At 38.1% G+C, this 26,029-nt stretch overlaps 1 protein-coding gene across 10 annotated transcripts in view; it reads left to right on the forward strand.

Moving 5' to 3' along the window:
• CCDC91 (coiled-coil domain containing 91) overlaps nt 1-26,029 on the forward strand; it is a 356,689-nt gene that overhangs the window by 313,277 nt on the left and 17,383 nt on the right. The gene's annotated exons all lie outside the window — the stretch shown is intronic.

A 26,029-nucleotide genomic window follows, 5' to 3' on the forward strand; every position in this document is an offset into this window, starting at 1 on the left:
ATTTGTTGAAAGGTTATCAGAGGCAGGCATGATAGGAAGCTGTATACCAGACTTGGTAATGGGTAAAGAAGCAAGACATCTTTGGAAACTCAGAGGCAGCAGCAGCCTTAACAGTGCTCTCATAATGAAAAATAAACTGGCCAGGGCACCATTACTAGGAATGGACAAAACTAACCATTCCTGCGTCTTTGTTTCTCCACTCACTATGTAAATTCCAAGGAGGAAGCATCTAATTGAACTAGTTTGGGTCAAAAGCTTGCCTCTTTGCTAGGGAAAGGCAGGATTCCTAGTTACAGTCCAGTGAGTAAGAATTAATTCCCCAATGGAATTCAGGTTGTCTTTGGAAGGAGAAATAAATGCTGGAAGCTAAAAAGCAACGAATGTTTAACACAGCCACTATTTATTCATTGTGTATGGTTTACCAGTCACTGTGATTCATGTGCATTATCTCATTTAATGCTTATAACAGGGCCAGTAGTTCAGATGCTGTTATAATCCTCATTTTACAGGTAAGAAAACTAAAGCTTTGAGAAAGGTTAGATAGCTTGTGCAAGGTCACACCACTAGAAAGTGGCAGAATCAGAACTTCAGAGAGAACACTCGTAAAAGCCATACTTATTTTGACAGAGCTGTGTATTAGCATTGATGATAATATTTACTGAATCTGTCCTTCAGGGGTAAAAAAAAAAAAAAAAGACAAAACCAAAACGATAAAAAACATGGTATGTAGATAGATCAAATCTACCAGTAGTCACATAAAATGTAGAGGTTCTTTATGAGAATCAAGCTTTGGGAAGAAAAGTTGTATAAATGCAGAATTCATATATGTGCAGATAATTTTTCTCTGATGCAAATTCATGATTTAATTTCTTAATACAGTGAATCATTTGAATATCTTAGTGAAGGATAGTCTTGAGCCTGCAAATCAAGCTTTATAAATAGGCTTGTAGCTTTCTTGGTTTATAGAAAAGAGATTAAGGGGGTAAAAAACTTCCAGTGTTCTCCAGTTACACAGTGATTGCCATCTGGAGATGCTAAACAATCTTAGTAATCCCAAGAATGAAATGAGATAATAAGCATAATGTGGCTGCTAAACTCTAAACCACACTTTTGTAACCTTGGCATAATTGACATTTTGGACCAGATAATTCTTTGTTGTGGGGGCTCTACAGTAACTGTCCCATCTGTAGCAGCATTTGGTGGCCTCCACCCAATAGATGCCAGTAGTAGCCACCCGTTAGTTGTTACAGTCAAAACAGCTGACTTCAAAAGCACTGACAGTTTTCTCAATGACATTCTTCTAATCACTAAAGTAAGTATTCTGTTATAAAGATATTTGTCCACGGGATTTATACAAACTATTCTGAATATTTGTCAGTTGTCTTTTCTTCCTTCCCTCCCTACCCTTGCCATTTTTCTAAATTCATCTTTGGAGAAAACACTGTTTACCATTGAACAGGATGTTCTTCCTAATTCCTTCCAGCTTTAGGAGTTAATGTCTTTTACTGTGCTATACCCAGATTTGATAATCAGCTGATACTAGATACTAGTACAGTCTTACCAGTTTGTCTTAGGTCAGATGCCTTCAAAAAGGGCTCTGCGATAGAGATTCATGTGCAGAAAATTCATTAGGGAATGCCTTGAGGTTCAACCCCTATCGGGGAGGAGGAAGTGTAGGATCGGGCAAAATATAGTTGCACAAGGGCTTCAGCTGATCCCTTAAGGAGCCCTGGAGCTGGGATGGCTCTTCAGGGTTGAATCACCTTGGGAAAATGGGACTGATCTTTTGTACCCATACACTGACCGTTGATTGGATGGTGGAGGCTCTCAGGAAGAGGTTGTGACCTTGGCCAAGGTAGCAGTTCTTGGAGAGGGACTCAACTGAGGACCACAAACCACTACTTCCAGCAGCTGGAGAAATTAGTACATTAGTCCTGAAGGCAGGCTCTGAGTGGTGCACCACAGTCCATGTTTTGTACACTCAGATCCACTTCCTCTATATAAGTTCTTGTAACAGCTCCTCTAGGATCCTGTTAGTTTCTCTGGTCTTTTCTGGGGAGACTTAAAAGAGAAAAGTTAGTGGGAGAAGCTGTAACTCCTGCTACAGCTGTTCTCAGGAGCTAGCTGATTCTCATCTCCCTTCTCTATGCTTTTTTCTAGACTCCTCTTATGCTTGGTTGAACTCTTGTTCTAGGGGTTTACCTGATGGGATAGCACAGACCTGTATCCATGGGACCTATAAGGCCCTGGCTGCCGTGTTATGGCTATGACTGCTGTGCTTGTCTATTTACAGTCAAAATTAGGCAAGGGAATTCCAAGAGATACCTTACTGGATCACTTGGATGCCAATCATAATTTTACTTTATCGCATTGTGTAACAGGCCTACCTCCTTTTATTGATCAGGATCAATTACCTTTGCTTTATTTCCCTGTATAGAGTTATTGACATGTGGAGCCTGAAGTGACCAGGTGACAGTAATAGCTAAAAGTGTAATGAGACTCATTCTGCTGTTTCCTCTGGTGGAAGCATCGCCCCTCCAGGAGTCAGTACCTCTAAAGCCCAGAGTTTGCAAGAGTGAGAAGCATATATTGTCTGAGTCAGTTATTAAGAATGGCGATAAGTAAGTAGGGCCACTCTTATTTGTACCCCTCGGTTCCTGAACCCATAAATTCTACTTCTGGGAAACATAGGAAACTCTATTTAATGGTTATTGATTTACAGTGTATTCTGTGACCTAGAGAGTGGATTACAGGATATGATCTCCAAGGTGAAGTCTCAGCTGTGCCTTCAATAGGCCATTCCATCATTCTGTTAGGCCAGTAACTTCTAGTTGTATAGTCTGTGATAAGACTGCTATCTGCCATAGCAGTTATGGCATTTCTATTTCACATAATGTGGACTGCTTTCTGTATGCTTCCAAGAGCCACCGTAGTTGTGTCTTAGCATCATCTCATGTAGTCTTTCTAGGGTGCTAAATCCTGTGAGAGAATGTTCCCATATCAATAATCTCTCCATTATGCGAACACAGGTTCTGTCTCCTCTTGATCTAGCACTCTCTCATACGTAGTCTCCTGCCTCCTGTGGATACATGTTGGCTAGGTCCTACAGTTCATTTGATATATAGTGCCTTTCTAAGCTGGATTATGATGCAACTTGATTCATGGCATTGGTTTGGGATCCAAATGAGGAGGTGCAAAGTAGATCTTGGTGGCAGGATAGGGGTGGTAGTAGTGGAATTGCATGTGTCATCATGAAAGATTAAGTACTATTTATTATCTTTAAACAAAAGGAAAATGCTAGTCTCTAGGTAGGAGTATAATACACATCAACAGTTTAATAGAGCTTATTTCTGGATGAAGACATGAGTGACTTAAAGGGTTTTATTTATATCATTTTTTAAAGTTCTCTTTAAAAATAATTCTCTGTAATCATTGTATAATTAAGTATACATTGTGTTTAAAGAACCATATATAGGCTGCACACTGTATTAAAAGATATGTGTGATAGCCAGCTAGGTACTACTCAAATGAAAATATTTGTATTGCTCTTCAGCGCTGACGTTTATGGGAACAAGAGAGTGGGGAGAAGAAGGAAACATAAAATTTCTATTTCTTACTAGTGGGTATTAATGTAGTAAACTCATGGTTCAAGACTATTTCTAGTCCAAAATGTTCGGTAAATGAATATTATTTTCCCATAGATATGAAATCCATATCTCTTGATCCAAGAACTCGCCTCCTGTTTCTGGACTGGTAATAGTTTTGCATGCTCTAGTAATGCATCCGTTCTCAGCCTTGAACTCTTCTTTCTTGAGAGTATGATTATCAGGCAAGTAGGGGTACCCATGTAGAAGAGAGTAGAGACACCAAGAGCTGAATCTTGAAATTGCAAAGGATGGAGAAGCTGGTTTTTGATAATAAATTAAAATAAAAGAGTTTCCTGAAAGTCTTTCATGCTTCTTACCTAACATGAAATTATTTTCAAATAATTAGACTTTGAAAAATAGTTGGTATATTAAGATTCTTCAGAGAGATAGAGTCAATAGGGCGTGTGTGTGTGTGTGTGTGTGTGTGTGTGTGTGTGTGTAGAAAGAGATTTATCATAAAGGATTGGCTGTCATGATTATGGAGGCTGAGAAATCCTAAGGTCTGTAGTCAATAAGCTGGAAACCCAGGAGAGCTGATAAGTGGTTCCAAAGGCCTGAGAAGCAGGAGAACTGATGGTGTAAGTTCCAGACTAAAAGCTGGAAGACTTGAAATCAAATAAGGGCTTATGTTTTAGTTTCATTCCTAAGACCAGAAAAGATCAGTGTCAGACAGGAGTTCCTTCGTACTCAGTCTTTTTGTTTTAGTCAGGTCTTCAATCAGTTAGATGAGGCCACCACATTAGGGCAGGCACTCTGCTTTACTCAGTCTCCTGATGTAAATGTTAATCTCATTTATAAACACCCTAACAGACACGCCCAGGATAATCTTTAGCCAAATATCTGTATCTCCCTTTAGTAGATACATAAAATTAACCACCACAGATAATGATTTGTTGCATAAATTCATTTATCATGTATTTATTGAACCTCTGTCATGTATTTAATCTTTTGAATGATATAAAGAGCTATGAGATAATTTTTTTAGCTTGAGGAACATAACATCCAAACTCCTCTCTTAAGAATAGTTTTGGACATGGGCTGGGAAGAAAGTCTTAGCATGTTCAAAACAGAATTCTTGATTTCCACCGCCCATCACCTGCCACATTTGCTCCTTCACAAGTCTTTCTTTTCTCAATAAATGGCACCAGCTGCACAAACCAAAATCCTAGAAGTTATCCTTTCTTCAAAGCTCACATAAAGTCTTCTGAAAAGGTCGACATGTGTACTTCATAATAATTCTAAGTTCGTCAGCTTACCACCTTTCTTCACTGCATCCCCTGTAGCCCAAGCCACTATGAACTTTCACCAGGTCAAATCTGTCTTCAGAATATCTCTTAACTATGTCACTTATCACCATCTCCACTACTGTGTCACAAGACCAAGCCACCATTATCTTTACTAGGACTATTCGCTTTCACTCTTTCACCCTCTCCCACCCTACTACAGTACATTTTCCATACAGCAGCTAAATTCCCAGAGCATAAATCAGATCACCGCATTCCCATACTTGAAATCTTGCAAAGGTTTTCCAAATGTCACCTCTTCAGAAAAGCCATTTATAGCCAATTTAGGTAAAAATAACTGCATATTCTCCTCCCTGCACCTGGCGTATTCTACCACCAATGCATTATTTTTTTTCCTAGCACTTACCAGTAACTGTAATTATCCTATTTACTATTTCAAATGGTGGTCGTCTGTTTTCCCCTCAAGAAGAATGAGGAGCCTTAAAAGAGCCATGTATTTCCAGTATATGCAAAGGTGCCTGATAGTTTGTAGGCACTCATTAAATATTTGCCGATTAGATGAGAATGGAGGTCATGGCAAGGATTCCTCTTGTGAAAATACTTGTTCTTTTCAGTGGAGTCTGAGAAAAAGCTGTACTTGTTTTGTACTTTGTTTTGTGAAGGAGCTTCTGCACTGTGTGTCTGCGAACTCATATGTCAATTTTGTGTGTTGGGAAAAAAAAAGTGTATTGGTGTGGTCCTTTGCTGTCATTTCATGCAGCTGGCAGGCTTCTGTTTCCACCATAACCAGGAGCTTTGCTTGTCGCTGGCAGATGAGCATGATTATCAGCCACGAGAAAATCATAAAAGGCTCTCAGTTCTAGGATACTCTAGGACTTTTCATGTTTTCAATGAAGTAAATTAACTCTGTTCTTCCATTTTATGGAAATGGCTCTGAATCTCATTAAAAACACACGTGTATGACTAGATGGATTTTGGGACTTACCATCTTGTGTTCATCTTATTTTTTTTAAATCTTATTTTTTAAATTCTAACCACTTTTGCCTACTTGGAACACTCATATTTGGGTTTCTATGGTGCATTCCTCTGCGAATAGGTTCTTTTTTCCAGTGTATTTTCCTACCTTGTGTACAAATGTCTTTTCTGTATTTGCAAGGGAAAAAGTACCATGCCAAGCACCAAAGTTTATGCTTCTCCATCAATATTTCTTTTTCATCAGTTTTTTTTCCGCTTTTCCCAAGGGAAAAACACCTTAAATCAGCATAAAGAATATTCTCTGTAGCTCATGTGGAGTCTGATTTAGGATAGAAATAAGTGCATTCCACTTTTCCTGTTTTCTATATTTTCTTTTTCAATGCCATTGACTCTTTCAAGCAAGGCATATTTACTAAGGCCAGCTATCTATCTAGCACAGTAAGACGTACTGTGGGATAAAGCAGGGGTCAGCAAAACATGGCGAATGGGCCAAATCCAGTTTGCCCTGTGTTTTCTTAAATGCAGTTCTATTGAAACACAGCTTCACTCATTTATTTACATATTATTTATGGCTGCTTTTACATGCAACAACAGTGGAGTTGAGTAGTTGTGATGGTGACCATATGGCCTACTAAGCCTGAAATATTTTGTATCTGTTCCTCTACAAAAGTTTGCCAGCCCCTGGTGTATAAAGCATGACCTCCATTCCCATAGGGTTTATGAACTAATTGGGTTGCTTGTTAAAACATGAAGCAATTACTGAATCAATAAATGCCAAGTTGTATGGTACGGAAGGGATTAGATGCCACAGAATGGTTATTGGTTAGGAAATAAATCTCATTTATAGAGAACTGATTAGTTAAGTATGTCAAAATGCAGAAAAGGTCCTTATGTTATATGGCCTTTCCTCCCTCATGCTATACTTCTTTAAGTCTCAGCTATGCTGTAAAATTAAAAGATATTCAAAACTGTTAGCAAAGCTTCTCCTAGATGTAAATCTTCCAGGACTCCCTCAAAGGTATGCTTGGCAGAAACAGGACAGGATTAAGATTGCTAAATTGTTCAGAACCCTGCCTGGCAAGTCATAGATCCTCAGCTATTGCTTGAATAAACAAAAGAACATGCAAACTATAAAAGAAGGGAAATCCTATGCAGCTGCATCATCATAATAGCTAATGTTACTGAGTATTCATAATGTTGCTGGTATTTCTCAACAGGAAATATCCTGATTCTTTAAAGAGCAAGTGATAGTGGGCATGTAAACCACTTAGCTCAGTGCCTAACACATGGCACATTGTAAGTGTTTAATGAAAGTTTTTACTGTCATTTTTTAGAGGAAATTGTATACAAATTGAGAAACCCCAATCTGAAAATTTGAAGTCCAGAATGCTTTAAGTAAAAACTTTTTGAGCACTGACATATGTTGCTCAAAGTGAATCCTCATGGGGATATTTTGCATTTAGGATTTTTGGATTTGGGATCCTCCACTGGTAGTTATAATGCAAATATTCCAAAATCAAAAAAATCTAAAATTCGAAACACTTCTGGTCCCGAGCGTTTTGGATAAGGGATACTCAACCTGTGTTCTCTTTCAGAGAGAGTGCTAAATTGTACTGATATGCATGAAAGTAAGAAAAGCAGATAAACTGACCCTTTATTGCATCACTCTCTTGATTAAGCATTAAGAAAACATTTGTATTTGATTTTCTAATCCTGCATTAGTTTGTTAAAGATAATGGCTTCCAGCTCCATTCATGTTCCTCCAAAGAGCATGATCGTGTTCTTCTTATGGCTACATAGTATTCCAGAGTGTATATGTACCACATTTTCTTTATCCAGTCTGTCATTGATGGGCATTTAGGTTGACTCCATGTCTTTGCTATTATGAATAGCACAGCAGTGGACATATGCATGCATGTGTCTTTATGACAGAATGATTCATTTTCCTTTGAGTGTATACCTAGCAATGGGATTTCTGGGTTAAATGGTAGTTCTGTTTTTAGCTCTTTGAGGAATTGCCCACTTCTTTCCACAATGGTTGAACTAACTTACACTGCCACCAACAGTGTATAAGCATTCCCTTTTCTCCTCAACCTTGCTAGCCTCTGTAATTTTTTGACTTTTTAATAATAGCTATTATGACTGGTGTGAGACAGTATCTCATTATGGTTTTGATTTGCATTTCTCTAAGGATCAGTAATACTGGGCTTTTCTTCATATGTCTGTTGGCCACATGTATGTCTTCTTTTGAAAAGTGTCTGTTCATGTTCTTTGCCCATTTTTTAATCGAGTTGTTTTTCTCTTGTAAATTTGTTTAAATTTCTTATAGATGCTAGATATTAGACCTTTGTCAGATGCATAGTTTGTGAAAATTTTCTTCCATTCTGTAGGTTGTCTGTTTACTGGTAGTTTCTTTTGCTGTGCAGAACCTCTTTAGTTTAATTTAATCCCATTTGTCAATTTTTGCTTTGGTTGTAATTGCTTTTGGTGTCTTTTAGTTTAATTTAATCCCATTTGTCACTTTTTGCTTTGGTTGTAATTGCTTTTGGTGTCTTCGTCATGAAATCTTTGTCCATTCCTATGTCCAGAATGGCATTGCCTAGGTTATATCTTCCAGGGTTTTTATAGTTTTGAGTTTTACGTTTAAGTCTTTAATGCATCTTGAGTTGATTTTTGTATATGGCATAAGGAAGGGGTCCAGTTTCCGTCTTCTCCATATGACTAGCCAGTTATCCTAGCACCACTTATCAAATAGGGAGTTCTTTCCCCATTGCTTGTTTTTGTCAGCTTTGCCAAAGATCAGATGGTTGTAGGTGTGAGGCCTTATTTCTGGGCTCTCTATTCTGTTTCATTGGAACAACAGATGCTGTGACCTACTAGAGGGTAGAGGGTGGGAAGTGGGAGAGGATCAGGAAAAATGACTAATGGATACTAGGTTTAATACCTGGGTGATGAAATACTCTGTACAACAAACCCCCATGACAAAAGTTTACCTATGTAACAAATATGCACGTGGACCCCTCAACTTTTTTAAAAAAAGAAAGTGGTGAAAATGGAGGGTCTAATTTACAGTCTGTATACAGGTCAAATACTCTACCCAAACTCCTTTCTTCCCCACCCCCAAGAAAAAAAGAAATCATTTGTGTTTTTTTCCCCCAACTGTACCACCACTACTCCAGATCTCAAAACCAGTGGTTTCTAAGATTGCTATTTTCTTATTTCTTATGGGGGACTTCGGCAGGGAAAAATTTTTGAAAGGCTAAAAATGACTGGAGAAGAGGACTTTTTTCCCCATTAGCTAAAGATTTCATTTTGTTGAGGTACCTCCTACTATTGGTTTTGTGAAATGTGACCTTCTCCGTGTTTCACATATCCGTGTATTCTCCCTTGGATCTTGTAAAATGGCCTCAAGAAAATAGATTGGGATTTCTAGAATATTTTAATAATGTAGCCCTATTGGTATTTCCCTAATTGATCTTATGCCCTTTTTGCTAACTCTTTAGTTAATTCTTTAATTCAATGTAGACTATTTGTAAAATAAATTCCGTGGATTTAACATTAAAAAAAAGAAAACATTCTTGTTTAGAAAATACATAGGAGAGTGATAAGTGATAAACAAGCTGTTGTTTCATGAATGCAAAATCATTCTTTTTGTTTAGTAATGCCGATTATCAATAATAACCCATTAATATGTTTTAACTACCAACAAAAATTATAATATCTGAGGCTGCATCTACTCAGAAGCTTACTTTTATAAAAACTCAGTTTCGTTTAACATAGATTCTATGTTATTTTTTTCCTCAATGAATTTTCATGAAGGAAGCACACCTGTGTAACAAGGACCCAGGCCAAGAAGCAGAATATTACCAACATCCCGGACCCTCGCCTCCCTATCCACCTCCTTCCAGTCACTACTATCCCCTCAAAGGGAACTACTCTCTTGCTATAAAGAACATATATTACAAAGACTAATTGAAAAGGGTTAGTTAGTATGTCCTTTTAATAAGTTCACAGAAGTATTACGAGAGCAATCTGGCATTTTAAGAAGAGAATAGTCTTCTGACATTGAAGCATTTCATGCTAAACATGTCAAAATGTTTTCTACATCATCAGTAATGTGTTCAGACAAGTTTAACATAAAAGCCTTCAAGAGCAGACAGTTATTTTCCTCTTCTTAAAGAGTGAGACAGACTTTACCTGAAAAAGTTAATGATTAAAAAAAAACCAATCTGTTGGGGTTTCATTAGGATACTGTCTTGGTCTGTTTTGTGCTGCTATATCAGAATACTTAAGACTGAGTAATTTGTAATGAACAGAAATTTATTTTCTAGGCTGAATGCAATGGCTCATGCCTAATCCCAGCACTTTGGGAGGCTGAGGTGGGCAGATTGCTTGAGCCCAGGAATTCAAGACTAGCCTGGTCAACATGGCAAAACCACATCTCTACAAAAAATACAAACATTAGTTGGGCATAGTGGCATGCACTTGCAGTCCCAGCTACTCGATAGGCTGAGGTAGAAAGACTGCTTGAGCCCTGGGAGTCAGAGGTTTCAGTGAGCCAAGCTTGTGCCACTGTACTCCAGCCTGGGTGACAGAATGAGACCTTGTCTTAAAAAAGAAAGAAAGAAAAAGAAATTTATTTTCTCACGGTCTGATAGTTCTATTGGTGAGGAAGTTCAAGGTCAAGGTGCTGGCATTTGGTGAAGGCCTTCTTGCTGCATCATCCCATGGCAGAAGATGAGAGGGCAAGAAATAGAGAAGGGGGCTGAGCTCATTCTTTTATAAGGAACCCCCCTGAGATGTCAACCCTACTACCTCAGTAATGACATTAGTTATCCCTTCACAAGGGCAGAGCCCTCATGATAATCACCTCTTAAAGGTCTCACCTCTAAATACTCTTACAATGGCAATTCGATTTCAACTTGACTTTTGGAGGGGACATTCAACAGCAGATGCCCACTAGTCAGTCATGCAAACTAGCCAGAAATAGAGATGTGAAAAGTAAATTTGAGTGAATCTTTGTTGTGCCAATAGCCTATACATTCAGTAATTTTTTTTTTATATTTCACTAATGTCTATAATCAAATTCATATCTCTCCTTCTCCTCTGCTCCAAAGGCTGTGCTAATCTATTTCCTCATCCTAGTTTTTCTTTGTTTTACTTCATGTTATATGCTTTTAAATTACTTAAACAAAAAAAGATGTCATTATAATTGTTTTTCCCAAATGTTTAGTTTGGCATCTGTTGCAAGGCCTTAGTTACAGGCTGAAGTGCCAAAAGCTTGAGCTGAAAACAAGAATGTGGTGGGCAAGCCTGAGATCTGAATTCAGAAGTGGTGTTTATATTTTCCCAAGGGCCTTATTAGTGAGAGTCCAAGCCCTAAATGTTAACTTGCAACACATTTGAACAGACTGACTTTTCTGTTTTGTTAAGTATAACGGCATTTCATTCTGTATGGGTACTTCTGTAAATCATCTTCTCTTCTCTTTTAACCGCCCTTTAAGCTACTAAACAATGTTATCAAATTTGAGGCTGTGTTTTTGTTCAATATTCCATGGCACATATTCACACAATAGAGTTTTATTTGTTTTTATTTTATTCATTTCCATAGATTATTGGGGAGCAGGTGGTATTTGGTTGCATGAGTAAGTTCTTTAGTGGTGATTTGTGAGATTTGGGTGATATGTAGTTACATGCGTAACTCCTTCAGTGGTGATTTGTGAGATTTTGGTGCACCCATCACCCAAGCAGTACTGCACCCAATTTGTAGTCTTTTATTCCTCACCTCCTTCCCACCCTTCCCCCCCGAGTCCTGAAAGTCCATTGTGTCATTTTTATGCCCTCGCATCCTCATAGCTTAGCTCCCACTTATGAGTGACAACATATGATATTTGGTTTTCCATTCCTGAGTTACTTCACTTAGAATAATAGTCTCTGGTCCGATTCAGATTGCTGTGAATGCCATTAATTTATTCATTTTTATGGCTGAGTAGTATTCTATCGTGTATGTAGACCAGTTTCTTTATCTACTCATTGATTGATGGGTTCCACCTTTTTGCAATTGTGAATTGTGCTGCTATAAACATGTATGTGCAAGTATCTTTTCATATAATGACTTATTTTTCTCTGGGTAGATACCCAGTAGTGGGATTGCTGGATCAAATAGTAGTTCTACTTTTAGTTCTTTAAGGAATCTCCACGCTGTTTTCCATAGTGGTTGTACTAGTTTACATTCTCATTAGCAATGTAGAAGTGTTCTCTGTTCACCACATCCATGCAGACATCTATTTTTTTTTTATTTTCTTATGGCCATTCTTGCAGTAGTAAAGTTGTATTGCATTGCGATTTTGATTTGCATTTCCCTGATCATTAGTGATGCTGAGCATTTTTTCATATGTTTGTTGGCCATTTGTTTATGTTCTTTTGATAATTGTGTATTCATGTCCTTAGCCCACTTTTTGATGGGATTCTTTGTTTTTTTCTTACTAATTTTTTTGAGTTGGTGGTACATTCTGGATATTAGTCCTTTGTCAGATGTATAGATTGTGAAGATTTTCTCCCACTCTGTGGGTTGTCTGTTTATTTTGCTGACTGTTTCTTTTGCTGTGCAAAAGCTCTTTAGTTTAATTAAGTCCCAGTTATTTATCTTTGTTTTTATTACATTTGTTTTTGGGTTCTTGGTCATGAAATCCTTGCTTAAGCTAATGTCTAGAAGGGTTTTTCCAATGTTATCTTCTAGAATTTTTATAGTTTCAGGTCTTAGGTTTAAATCCTTGATCCATCTTGAGTTGATACTTGTATAAGGTGAGAGATAAGGATCCAGTTTCATTCTCCTATGTGTAGCTTGCCAATTATCCCAGCACCATTTGTTGAATAGGGTGTCTTTTCCCCACTTTATATTTTTGTTCGCTTTGTCAAAGATCAATTGGCTATAAGTATTTGGACTTATTTCTGGGCTCTCTATTTTGTTTTTGCTTAGCCTTGCTTTGGCTATACAGGCTCTTTTTAGGTTCCATATGAATTTTGGGATAGTTTTTTTCTAATTCGGTGAAGAATGATGGTGGTATTTTGATAGGAATTGCATTGAATTTGTAGATTGCTTTTGGCAGTATGATCATTTTCACAATATTGATTCTATCCATCCATGAGCATGGAATGTATTTCCATTTGTTTTGTGTAGTCTATGATTTCTTTCAGCAGTGTTTTCTAGTTCTCCTTGTAGCGGTCTTTCACCTCCTTAGGTATATTGCTAAGTTTGTTTTATTTTGTTTTGTTTGCAGCTATTATAAAAGGGGTTGAGTACCTGATTTGATTCTCAGCTTGGTCACTTGGTGTATAGAAGACCTACTGATTTCTGTATGTTAATTTTGTATCTGGAAACTTTGTTGAATCCTTTTGTCAGTTCTAGGAGCTGTCTGGAGGAGTCTTTAGGGTTTTCTAGGTAAACAATTATATCATCAGCAAACAGTGACAGTGTAACTTCCTCTTTACCAATTTGGATGCCTTTTGTATCTTTCTCTTTTCTTTTTTTTTATTATTATACTTTAAGTTCTAGGGTACATGTGCACAATGTGCAGGTTTGTTACATATGTATACATGTGCCATGTCGGTGTGCTGCACCCATTAACTCGTCATTTACATTAGGTATATCTCCTAATGCTATCCCTCCCCCCTACCCCCACCCCACAACAGGCCCCAGTGTGTGATGTTCCCCTTCCTGTGTCCAAGTGTTCTCATTGTTCAAATCCCACCTATGAGTGAGAACATGTGATGTTTGGTTTTCTGTCCTTGTGATAGTTTGCTGAGAATGATGGATACCAGCTTCATCCATGTCCCTACAAAGGACATGAACTCTTCCTTTTTTATGGCTGCATAGTATTCCATGGTGTATATGATGTGCCACATTTTCTTAATCCAGTATATCATTGATGGGCATTTGGGTTGGTTCCAAGTCTTTGCTATTGTGAATAGTGCCACAATAAACATACCTGTGCATGTGTCTTTATAGCAGCATGATTTATAATCCTTTGGATATATGCCCAGTAATGGGAAGGCTGGGTCAAATGGTATTTCTAGTTCTAGATCCCTGAGGAATCGCCACACTGACTTCCACTATGGTTGAACTAGTTTACAGTCCCACCAACAGTGTAAAAGTGTTCCTATTTCTCCACATCCTCTCCAGCACCTGTTGTTTCCTGCCTTTTTAATGATCGCCATTCTAACTGGTGTGAGATGGTGTCTCACTGTGGTTTTGATTTGCATTTTTCTGATGGCCAGTGATGATGAGCATTTTTTCATATGCTTGTTGGCTGCATAAATGTCTTCTTTTGAGAAGTGTCTGTTCATACCCTTTGCCCACTTTTTGATGAGGATGTTTGATTTTTTTCTTCTAAATTTGTTTAAGTTCTTTGTAGATTCTGGATATTAGCCCTTTGTCAGATGGGGAGATTGCAAAAATTTTCTCCCATTCTGTAGATGGCCTGTTCACTCTAATGGTAGTTTCTTTTGCTGTGCAGAAGCTTTTTAGTTTAATTAGATCCCATTTGTCAATTTTGGCTTTTGTTGCCATTGCTTTTGGTGTTTTAGACATGAAGTCCTTGCCCATACCTATGTTCTGAATGGTATTGCCTCGGTTTTCTTCCAGGGTTTTTACGGTTTTAGGTCTAACATTTAAGTCTTTAATCCATCTTGAATTAATTTTTGTATAAGGGGTAAGGAAGGGATCCAGTTTCAGCTTTCTGCATATGGCTAGCCAGTTTTCCCAGCACCATTTATGAAATAGGGAATCCTTTCCCCATTTCTTGTTTTTGTCAGGTTTGTCAAAGATCAGATAGTTGTAGATGCGTGGTATTATTTCTGAGGCCTCTGTTCTGTTCCATTGGTCTGTATCTCTGTTTTGGTGCCAGTACCATGCTGTTTTGGTTACTGTAGCCTTGTAGTATAGTTTGAAGTCAGGTAGCATGATGCCTCCAGCTTTGTTCTTTTGGCTTAGGATTGACTTGGCAATGTGGGCTCTTTTTTGGTTCCATATGAACTTTAAAGTAGTTTTTTCCAATTCTGTGAAGAAAGTCATTGGTAGCTTGATGGAGATGGCATTGAATCTATAAATTACCTTGGGCAGTATGTCCATTTTCACGATATTGATTCTTCCTACCCATGAGCATGGAATGTTCTTCCATTTGTTTGTATCTTCTTTTATTTCATTGAGCAGTGGTTTGTAGTTCTCCTTGAAGAGGTCCTTCACATCTCTTGTAAGTTGGATTCCTAGGTATTTTATTCTCTTTGAAGCAGTTGTGAATGGGAGTTCACTCATGATTTGGCTCTCTGTTTGTCTGTTATTGGTGTATAAGAATGCTTGTGATTTTTTTGCACATTGATTTTGTATCCTGAGACTTTGCTGAAGTTGCTTATCAGCTTAAGGAGATTTTGGGCTGAGACAATGGGGTTTTCTAGATATACAATCATGTCATCTGCAAACAGGGACAATTTGACTTCCTCTTTTCCTAATTGAATACCCTTTATTTCTTTCTCCTGCCTGATTGCCCTGGCCAGAACTTCCAACACTATGTTGAATAGGAGTGGTGAGAGAGGGCATCCCTGTCTTGTGCCAGTTTTCAAAGGGAGTGCTTCCAGTTTTTGCCCATTCAGTATGATATTGGCTGTGGGTTTGCCATAGATAGCTCTTATTATTTTGAGATACGTCCCATCAGTACCTAATTTATTGAGAGTTTTTAGCATGAAGCGTTGTTGAATTTTGTCAAAGGCCTTTTCTGCATCTATTGAGATAATCATGTGGTTTTTGTCTTTGGTTCTGTTTATATGCTGGATTACATTTATTGATTTGCATATGTTGAACCAGCCTTGCATCCCAGGGATGAACCCCACTTGATCATGGTGGATAAGCTTTATGATGTGCTGCTGGATTTGGTTTGCCAGTATTTTATTGAGGACTTCTACATCAATGTTCATGAAGGATATTGGTCTAAAATTCTCTTTTTTGGTTGGGTCTCTGCCAGGCTTTGGTATCAGGATGATGCTGGCCTCATAAAATGAGTTAGGGAGGATTCCCTCTTTTTCTATTGACTGGAATAGTTTCAGAAGGAATGGTACCAGTTCCTCCTTGTACCTCTGGTAGAATTCAGCTGTGAATCCATCTGTTCCTGTACTTTTTTTGGTTGGTAAGCTATTAATTATTGCCTCAATTTCAGAGCCTGTTATTGGTCTATTCAGGGATTCAACTGCTTCCTGGTTTAGTCTTGGGAGGGTGTATGTGTCCAGGAATTTATCCATTTCTTCTAGATTTTCTAGTTTATTTGTGTAGAGGTGTTTATAGTATTCTCTGATGATAGTTTGTATTTCTGTGGGATCGGTGTTGATACCCCTTTATCATTTTTTATTTCATCTATTTGATTCTTTTATTAGTCTTGCTAGCAGTCTATCAATTTTGTTGATCTTTTCAAAAAAACAGCTCCTGGACTCATTGATTTTTTTGAAGGGTTTTTGTGTCTCTGTCTCCTTCAGTTCTGCTCTGATCTTAGTTATTTTTTGCCTTCTGCTAGCTTTTGAATGTGTTTGCTCTTGCTTCTCTAGTTTTAAAAGTTGTGATGTTAGGATGTCAATTTTAGATCTTTCCTGCTTTCTCTTGTGGGCATTAATGCTATAAATTTCTGTCTACACACTGCTTTAAATGTGTCTCGGAAATTCTGGTATGTTGTGTCTTCATTCTCATTGGTTACAAAGAACACCTTTATTTCTGCCTTCTTTTCGTTATGTACCCAGTAGTCATTCAGGAGCAGGTTGTTCAGTTTCCATGTAGTTGAGCGGTTTTGAGTGAGTTTCTTAATCCTGAGTTCTAGTTTGATTGCACTGTGGTCTGAGAGGCAGCTTGTTATAATTTCTGTTCTTTTACGTTTGCTGAGGAGAGCTTTACTTCCAACTATGTGGTCAATTTTTGAATAAGTGTGATGTGTTGCTGAGAAGAATGTATATTCTGTTTATTTGGGGTGGAGAGTTCTGTAGATGTCTATTAGGTCTGTCTGGTGAAGAGCTGAATTCAATTCCTGGATATCCTTGTTAACTTTCTGTCTCATTGATCTATCTAATGTTGACAGTGGCATGTTAAAGTCTCCCATTATTATTGTGTGGGAGTCTAAGTCTCTTTGTAGGTCTCTAAGGACTTGCTTTATGAATCTGGGTGCTCCTGTATTGGGTGCATATATAATTAGAATAGTTAGCTCTTCTTGTTGAATTGATCCCTTTACCATTATGTAATGGCCTTCTTTGTCTCTTTTGATCTTGTTGGTTTAAAGTCTGTTTTATCCGAGACTAGGATTGCAACCCCTGCCTTTTTTTGTTTTCCATTTGCCTGGTAGATCTTCCTCCATCCCTTTATATTCAGCCTATGTGTGTCTCTGCACATGAGATGGGTCTCCTAAATACAGCACACTGATGGGTCTTGACTCTTTATCCAATTTGCCAGTCTGTGTCTTTTAAGTGGAGCATTTAACCCATTTACATTTAAGGTTAATATTGTTATGTGTGAATTTGATCCTGTTGTGATATTGATACCTAATTATGATATTAGCTGGTTATTTTGCTCGTTAGTTGACGCATTTTCTTCCTAGCATCGATTTGGCGTGTTTTTGCAGTGGCTGGTACTGGTTGTTCCTTTCCATGTTTAGTGCTTCCTTCAGGAGCTCTTGTAAGGCAGGCCTGGTGGTGACAAAATCTCTCAGCATTTGCCTGTCTGTAAAGTATTTTATTTCTCCTTCACTTATGAAGCTTAGTTTGGCTGGATATGAAATTCTGGGTTGAAAATTCTTTTCTTTAAGAACGTTGAGTATTAGCCCCCACTCTCTTCTGCTTATAGAGTTTCTGCCAAAAGATCTGCTGTGAACGCCACAAAGATACTCCTCGAGAAGAGTAACTGTAAGACACATAATTGTCAGACTCACCAAAATTGAAATGAAGGAAAAAATGTTAAGGGCAGCCAGAGAGAAAGGTCGGGTTACCCACAAAGGGAAGCCCATCAGACTAACAGCGGATCTCTCGGCAGAAATTCTTTCTCTTTTCTGATTTCTCTGACTAGGACTTCCAGTACTATGTTGAAGAGAAGTAGTGAGAGTTGGCAGCCTTTTCTTGTTCCAGTTCTCAGAGGGAATGCTTTCAACTTTTCCCCATTCAGTATTATGTTGGCTGTGGGTTTGTCATAAATGGTTTTTATTACCTTGAGGCATGTCCCTTGTATGCCAATTTTGCTGAGAGTTTTAATCATAAAGGAATGTTGGATTTTGTCAAATGGCTCATGTGATTTTTGTTTTTGATTCTGTTTATGTGGTGTATCACACTTATTGACTTGCATATGTTAAACTATCCCTGCATCCCAGGTATGAAACCCACTTTAATCATGCTTGATTATCTCTTTGATATGTTGTTGGATTCAGTTAGCTAGTATTTTGTTGAGGTTTTTTGTGTCTATGTTCAGCAGGGATATTGGTCGATAGTTTTCTTTTTTGGTTGTATCCTTTCCTGATTTAGATATTAGGGTGATACTGGCTTCATAGAATGATTTAGGGAGGGTTCCCTCTTTTTCTGTCTTGTAGAATGGTGTCAATAGGATTGGTACCAGTTCTTTTTTAATGTCTGGTATAAATCCGTTGTGAATCCGTCTGGTCCTGGACTTGTTTTGTTGGTAATTTTTTATTACCCTTTCAGTCTCACTGCTTTTTATTGGTCTGTTCTAAGTATCTAATTCTTTCTGATTTAACATAGGAGGGTTATATCTTTCCAGGAATTTATCCATCTCCTCTAGGTGTTCTGGTTTATGCATATAAAGGTGTTCAGAGTAGCTTAGAATGATCTTTAGTGTTTCTGTGATGTCAGTTGTAATATCTCTCATTTCATTTCTAATTGAGCTTATTTGGATGTTCTCTCTTCTTTCCTTGGTTAATCTTGCTAACGGTAATTCAATTTTATTTATCTTTTCAAAGAACCAGCTTTTGTTTCATGTATCTTTTGTATTGTTTTTTGTTTGTTTCAGTTTCACTTGGTTCTGCTCACATTTTGGTTATTTCCTTTCTTCTGCTGGTTTTGGGTTTGGTTTGTTCTTGTTTCTCCAGTTCCTTGAGGTGTGACTTTAGATTGTCTGTTTGTGCTCTTTCAGACTCTTTGATATAGGCGTTTAGAGCTATAACTTTCCTCCTAGCACCACCTTTGCTGTATCCCAGAGGTGTTGATAGGTTATGTCACTATTGTCATTCAGTTTGAAGAATTTTTAATTTCCATCATGATTTCATTGTTAGCCCAGTGATCATTCAGGAGCAAGTCATTTAATTTCCATGTATTTGCATGGTTTTGAAGGTTCCTTTTGGAGTTGATTTCCAGTTTTATGTTCCACTGTGGTCTGAGAGAGTGCTTGATATAATTTCAATTTTCTTAAATTTATTGAGGCTTGTTTTGTGGCCTGTCATATGGTCTATCTTGGAGAAAGTTCCATGCACTGTTGATTAGAATGTATATTCTGTGGTTGTTGGGTAGAACGTTCTGTAAATATCTGTTAAGTCCACTTGTTCCAGGGTATAGTTTAAATCCATTGTTATTTTGTTGACTTTCTGTCTTGATGACCTGTCTATTGCTGTCATTGTAGTCTTGAAGTCCCCCACTATTATTATGTTGCTGTATATCTCATTTCATAGGTCTATTAGTAATTGTTTTATAAATTTGGGAGCTCCCAAATTTATATATTTATGATTCTGATACTTTCCTGTTGGACAAAGCCTTTTATCATTATATAATGTCCCTCTTTGTCTTTTTTAACTGCTGTTACTTTAAAGTTTGTTTTATGTGATATAGGAATAACTACTCCTGCTCACTTTTGGTGTCCATTTGCATGGAATGTTGTTTTCCATCCCTTTATCTTAAGTTTCTGTGAGTCCATATGTGTTAGGTGTGTCTCGAAGGCAGCAGATATTTAGTTGATGAATTCTTATTTATTCTGCAATTTTGTGTCTTTTAAGTGGAGCATTTAGGCCATTTATGTTCAATGTTAGTATTGAGATTTGAGGTACTATTCCATTCATCGTGCTATTTGTTGCCTGTATACCTTGGTTTTTTTTTTTTAATTGTATTTTTGTTTTATAGGTCCTGTGAGATTTATGCTTTAAAGAGGTTCTGTTTTGATGTGTTTCCAGAATTTGTTTCAAGATTTAGAGCTCCTTTTAGCAGTTCTTATAGTGCTGGCTTGGTAGTGGCAAACTTTCTCAGCATATGTTTGTTTGTCTGAAAAAGACTGTCTTTCCTTCATTTATGAAGCTTAGTTTTGCTGGGTACAAAATTCTTGGCTGATAATTGTTTTGTTTGAGGAGGCTGAAGATAGGGCTCCAATCCTTCTAGCCTGTAGGGTTTCTGCTGAGACATCTATTGTTAATCTGATTGGTTTTCCTTTATAGGTTACCCGGTGTTTTTGCCTCACAGCTCTTAAAATTCTTTCCTCCATCTTAACTTTAGATAACCTGATGATAGTGTGCCTAGGTGATTATCTTTTTATGATGAATTTCCCAGGTGTTCTTTGGGCCTCCTGTATTTGGATGTCTAGGTTTCTAGCAAGGCTGGGGAAGTTTTCCTCAATTATTCCCCCAAATATATTTTCTAAACTTTTAGATTTCTCTTCCTCCTCAGGAACACCGATTATTCTTAGGTTTGGCCATTTAACATAATCCCAGACTTCTTGGAATCTTTGTTCATATTTTCTTATTCTTTTTTCTTTGTCTTTGTTGGATTGGGTTAATTTGAAAACTTTATCTTCAAGCTCTGAAGTTCTTTCTTCTGCTCGTTCAATTCTATTGCTAAGATTTTCCAGAGCATTTTGTATTTCTGTAAGTGTGTCCATCATTTCCTGAAGGTTTAATTGTTTATTATTTATGCTGTTTATTTCCTTGAATAGTTCTCCCTTCACTTCCTGTATTATATTTTGGATTTCCTTACGTTAGACTTTGCCTTTCTCTGGTGCCTCCCTGATTAGCTTAATAACTAACTGTCTGAATTCCTTTTCAGGTAAATCAGGGATTTCTTCTTGGTTTGGATTCATATTTGGTGAGCTAGTGTGATTTTTAGGGGGTGTTAAATAACCTTGTTTTGTCTCATTACCAGGGTTGGTTTTCTGGTTTCTTCTCATTTGGATAGGCTCTGTCAGAAGAAGGTCTAGGGCTCAAGGCTGTTGTTCAGATTATTTTGTCCCATGGGATACTCCCTTGATGTAATACTCTTCCCCTTTCCTAGGGATGGGGGTTCCCAAGAGCTGAGCTATAATGATTGTTATCTCTCTTCTGGATCTAGCCACCCAGCAAATGTATCAGGCTCCGGGCTAGTACTGGAGGTTGTCTGCACAGAGTCCTGTGATGTGAACCATCTTTGGGTCTCTCAGCCATGGATACGAGCACCTGCTCTGGTGGCAGTGGCAGGGGAGTGAAATGGACTCTGAGGGTTCTTAGCTTTGGTTGATTAATGTACTATTTTTGTGCTGGTTGACCTGCTGGGAAGTGGCACTTGCAAGAGAGCATCAGCTGTGGGAGTATGGTGGGGAACATTTGGTAGGTGGGGCCCCATAACTCCCAAGAGTATATGCCCATTGTCTTCAGTTACCAGGGTGGGTAGGAAAGGACCATTAGATGTTGGCAGGGCTAGGCATGCCTGGGCTTGGACTCTACTTTGGCAGGTCTTGCTGCAACTGCTGTGGGAGATGGGGATGAGGTTCCCACGTCAATGGAATTATGTTCCTAGGAGGATTATGGCTGCCTCTGTTGTGTCATGCAGGTTGCCAGGAAACTGGGGGAAAGACAGCGGTCACAGGCCTCACTCAGCTCCCAGCTAACCCAAATGGCTGGTCTCACTCCCACTATACCCCCCTGCAAAAAGAGCACCAAGTCTGTTTCCAGGCAGTGAGTGAGCAGCGCTGAGAACTTGCCCCCATGTTACCCACCTCCCAGCTGTGAAAGTAAGCAGGGCTTTCCTTCTCCCCCCGCCTGTGGAGTCTGCACACTGGATTCATGCCCTCTTCAGAGTTTTGGCCAGGAGACTTCTCAATCGGTTCAAATTGTTGCAGAGTTCCACTGGAGGTTTCCTTCTCCCTGTGGTTTTTTTCCCAGTGCCTCTGGCAGCCCTCCTCAAGGACCCCTGTGAGGCAAGGCAGAAATGCCTTGCTAGGGGACCCTAGAGCAAGCCCACAGGGCTTTGTGTGCTGCTTCCTCTACCTCTGTATTTCACTCAGCTCTCTAAATTGACTCAGTTCCAGTTAAGGTTAGAATCTTTTCCCATAATCTAGAGCTTCAGGTTCCCCATTGTCGGGGTGTGTTCCGGGGCAGACCATCTCTCTTTCCTGCTTCCACAGTTGGGGCACCCACAGTATTTGGGGTGTCTCCCAGGTCCTGCAGGAGCAATCCACTTCCTTCAGAGGGTCTGTGGGTTCTCTTGGCTTTCCTAACGTTTTCTTGCACTGGTTCTGGAGCAAAAGTTCATGACGCAAGCCTCCACATGCTGTTCTGTACGTCCAAGTGGAGGCTGCAATCTAGTCCTGCCTCCCATCTGCCATGATCTGTTTCACCCCACTGAAGGTTTTTGAGCAGGAATGGCTGAGTCTCATATTTGTGACTTACCCAGAGGATGGCTTAGGGGTTTTTATGTTTGTTTTTTTAGAGACAGTGTCTTGCCCTGTCACTCAGGCTGGGCGATCATAGCTCACTCGAGTTTTATTTTTTGATATTTTCAAAATTATAAACAACTTAAATGTCTATCAATTGGAAACTAGTTAAATGAACTATGTTACAATGGAATACTATGCATCCATTAAAATAATGATATTTATCTATATTTGTTGATGTGGTTTCAAAATCACCTGAATTATATGATCCTGACTATTGAAATATGTTTTGCTATATCTCTTTCTATGTGTGTGTGTGTATATATATATATATATATATGTATATTTAAATAAGCAAAGGAAAAATGATTGATGCTTTTCTGTGAGAGGTGGGATTGTGAGAGATTATGCTTCCTACTTTATACTTCTTTATTTAAACATATGACATACTGATTATGTCTTACCTCTAAAAAGAGAAAAACAATTTTAACAGACTGTTGTTTTGTGTTTGTTTCTTATATGTCTAGTGTTTTGCTGTTTTTCTTTTAAATTTTAAAAGTTTGTTCAGAAGCCTCCGCAGAGCTTTGCCTAGAACAGCACACAGGTTTGACTTGAGTATACCAGACAGATGTAACCTAGAGTTTGAGCCATCTCATGCATAAGGGGACGTGATGACTAGTGAAGTCAATACCAAGACTGGCAATGGCATCAGGGTCAGAGAGAGTTCTTTAGCTGAGTTTTCTACTCATTCATCTAGGGGAGTTTTGTAACTTTAATAGGACTAGAGAAACATTTACTTTGAGGCATTAGGAGCATGTTCACACTGCTCAACCCACAGGATTAAGAATGAGATTTATGTAAAGTGAATAGGGTTAGATGAGTGCATGCACTCAGTCCTCTTGTTTTCTACTTGCCGAAGAAGCGCTTTGAGATGGACAGGAATGTATGTGTAAACAAGGGCATATTTTTCAGTGAGACACGATAGGATATATTCTTTAGAATGAAAAGTTAAGAAGGTGAATCTAATTACTAGTTGTTTGTTGAAATAAAACTAATTTGGAAAATAATTTGTTTCTCATATGTATCTCCATCAGTTATTTACTTAATCTTCCATATATGTCTTTTTTTCAAACTGGCTTTTTCATGCATACCAAATCTCATAAAAATTGAAGTTATTCTTTCTGACTAGAAATCAGAGAAAATTTATAACTGCTTGTAATTTAGGTGAATATTAATTTACTGCAGCAGTCAGATGAACTGGAGATAGCATTAACACCCTCAGGAAATGAAAAATGCTAAGAAATAGTACTTAATTAGAAACTGTGACAGATTGTATTTTCCAAAAATGGCCACAGCAGTTTCTCCAGTCCCACATTCTCTCTGTCAGTAAACAGCATCAATTTCCCTTCCCCTTTATTAATATGGGGCTGAGCTTTATGCCTGTATCAATAAACTGAGTATGATGGATATGACATTGCATGACTTTGAGTCTATGTCATAAAAAGCAATAAGGCTTCTACCTACCTCTTTCTCTCTCTGAAAACACTCACTTTTGGAACCAGCTACTATGCTGTGAGAAAACCCAAACTAGCCTATGAGAGAGGATCCACATGGGATGGTCCACATGCGGAGGAGATGAGGCCTCCAACCTTCATCCAGCGTCAACTACCAGATGAGAGAGCGAACGAGCCTTCAGATGATTCTAGCTCCTACCTAGCCTTTTAGTCTTCCTACTGAAGTCCCAAACATGGAGCAGAGACAAGCTGTCCCAGCAGTGCTGTGTTCAAATTTCTAACCACAGAATTTGTGAGCATAATTAGTAGTTATTTTACACCACTGAGTTTTACAGTAATTTGTTTTACAGCCATAGTAACTGGTACAGGGCCATTTCTCCTATACTCAGAGTGGATAAGGATGTATTAGCAGAAAAGAACATGGTTCTTTTTAAGAGATAATTTTATATCTCCATGGTGTGGCTTGGATTCAAAGAGTAATTTTTAAAGATATTTGTAGCTAATGTTTTATTTGAAGTGCACAAAGAAGAGTAAACAGAGGACTGGTTATTTTAAAAACTGCTGAATAAAGCAGTTTTTCAGTGACCACTGAAAGGAGTCTCCTTTAGGTCCAATTAAATACCCCTTGAGTGCTGTGGTTTGAATGTGTCCCCAAAAAGCATATGTTGGGAACTTAATCCCCAGTGCAACAGTGTTATGCCAGTTAGAAGAGGGCTTGAGGCTCTCTCTCACCTTCTCTTTGCCCTTCCACCATGGGATATCACAGCAAAAAGTCCCTTACTTCCAGAACCGTAAGCCAAGAAATTTCTGTTCATTATAAATTACCCAGTCTCAGGTAGTCCGTTATAGCAACACAAAACGGACTAGGACATTGAGATTCTAGGTTGTTTTATGATTTGGAATGTTATCCAGACTGATAGACCAATCCAGAATATTGTCTTATGTGCTTTTCAGAGATATTTCAACATGGCATTAAATAATTCTTCCAGTTTCACAAACACAAAATTGGTAATGCCATGAAGAAATAATTAGGTGAGAGCTCTCAGTACTTTAAATAGATCTAACAAAGTTTGGAAAATGAATGATCCTCAGTAAATGAAGATTTTATGATAAAAATTAAGATTCTTGACAAATTATCAAAATTTTTATAAATTTCAAAATGTATGTAATTTTCAAATCTCACATATTATTACTAATTTTGTTTTCCCCTATTCAGGTTGATTATATGTGTGTACCATAAAAATAAAGGCAACCTGCTATCTATTATTTAGTGATGCAGACCTCTTTTTCATGTGATATTGTGTTTTATTAATAGATAATGTAAAATTTAAAGAGTACCATCACTCATGTACTGAATACTTTGAAAAATAACTTGCAGTTTCTTGTAATTGTTTTCTGTCATTTGCACACATTATTTTTGACGGCAGAATATCATGTGACTTCTGAAAATTTTGAAAATACCTTTAGTTTTTTGGAGCAATTGCTAAAATAAAGTAAGTAATTATCTCTTCTATTTTTGTTGTTTATTTAGTAAATCCAGCAAACATTTAGTCAGCTGCACCATGTGCCAGGTACTGCACTAGCCTTCGGAAATACAGAAGTAAATACATCAGAATCCCTGCGTTTCTAGTTTTTCTTAGGGAGCTTACATTTTGGTGGGGTATGGAACTGACAATCAAGTATGATGTTTTGGGATAGTAAATAGCATAAGGAAGGGGCAGGGTAATGAATTAGTGATGCAGATGAAGAGCTGGGGTGCTCTTTTAGATAAAATGAGTGATATCAGGCCTCAGAGATTAACTGAATTGGCACTTAAAAAGAGACTTGAATGTAGAGAGTGTGACCAAGTCATGCAGCCATTTTGAAGAAGGAAGTTCCTTATAGAGGGCATACCAAATACAAAAGCCTGACTGATAAAGAAGAGAACCTTTGAGAAAAGGTAAGGAGAATAGGATGTCTGGAGCTAAATGAGCAAATGGAATACCCTTATGAGATGAAGTAAAAAACGTAATGGCC

Source organism: Hylobates moloch, unplaced genomic scaffold (genome assembly GCF_009828535.3).
Source record: "Hylobates moloch isolate HMO894 unplaced genomic scaffold, HMol_V3 SCAFFOLD_8, whole genome shotgun sequence".
NCBI classification, from domain to species: Eukaryota; Metazoa; Chordata; class Mammalia; order Primates; family Hylobatidae; genus Hylobates; species Hylobates moloch.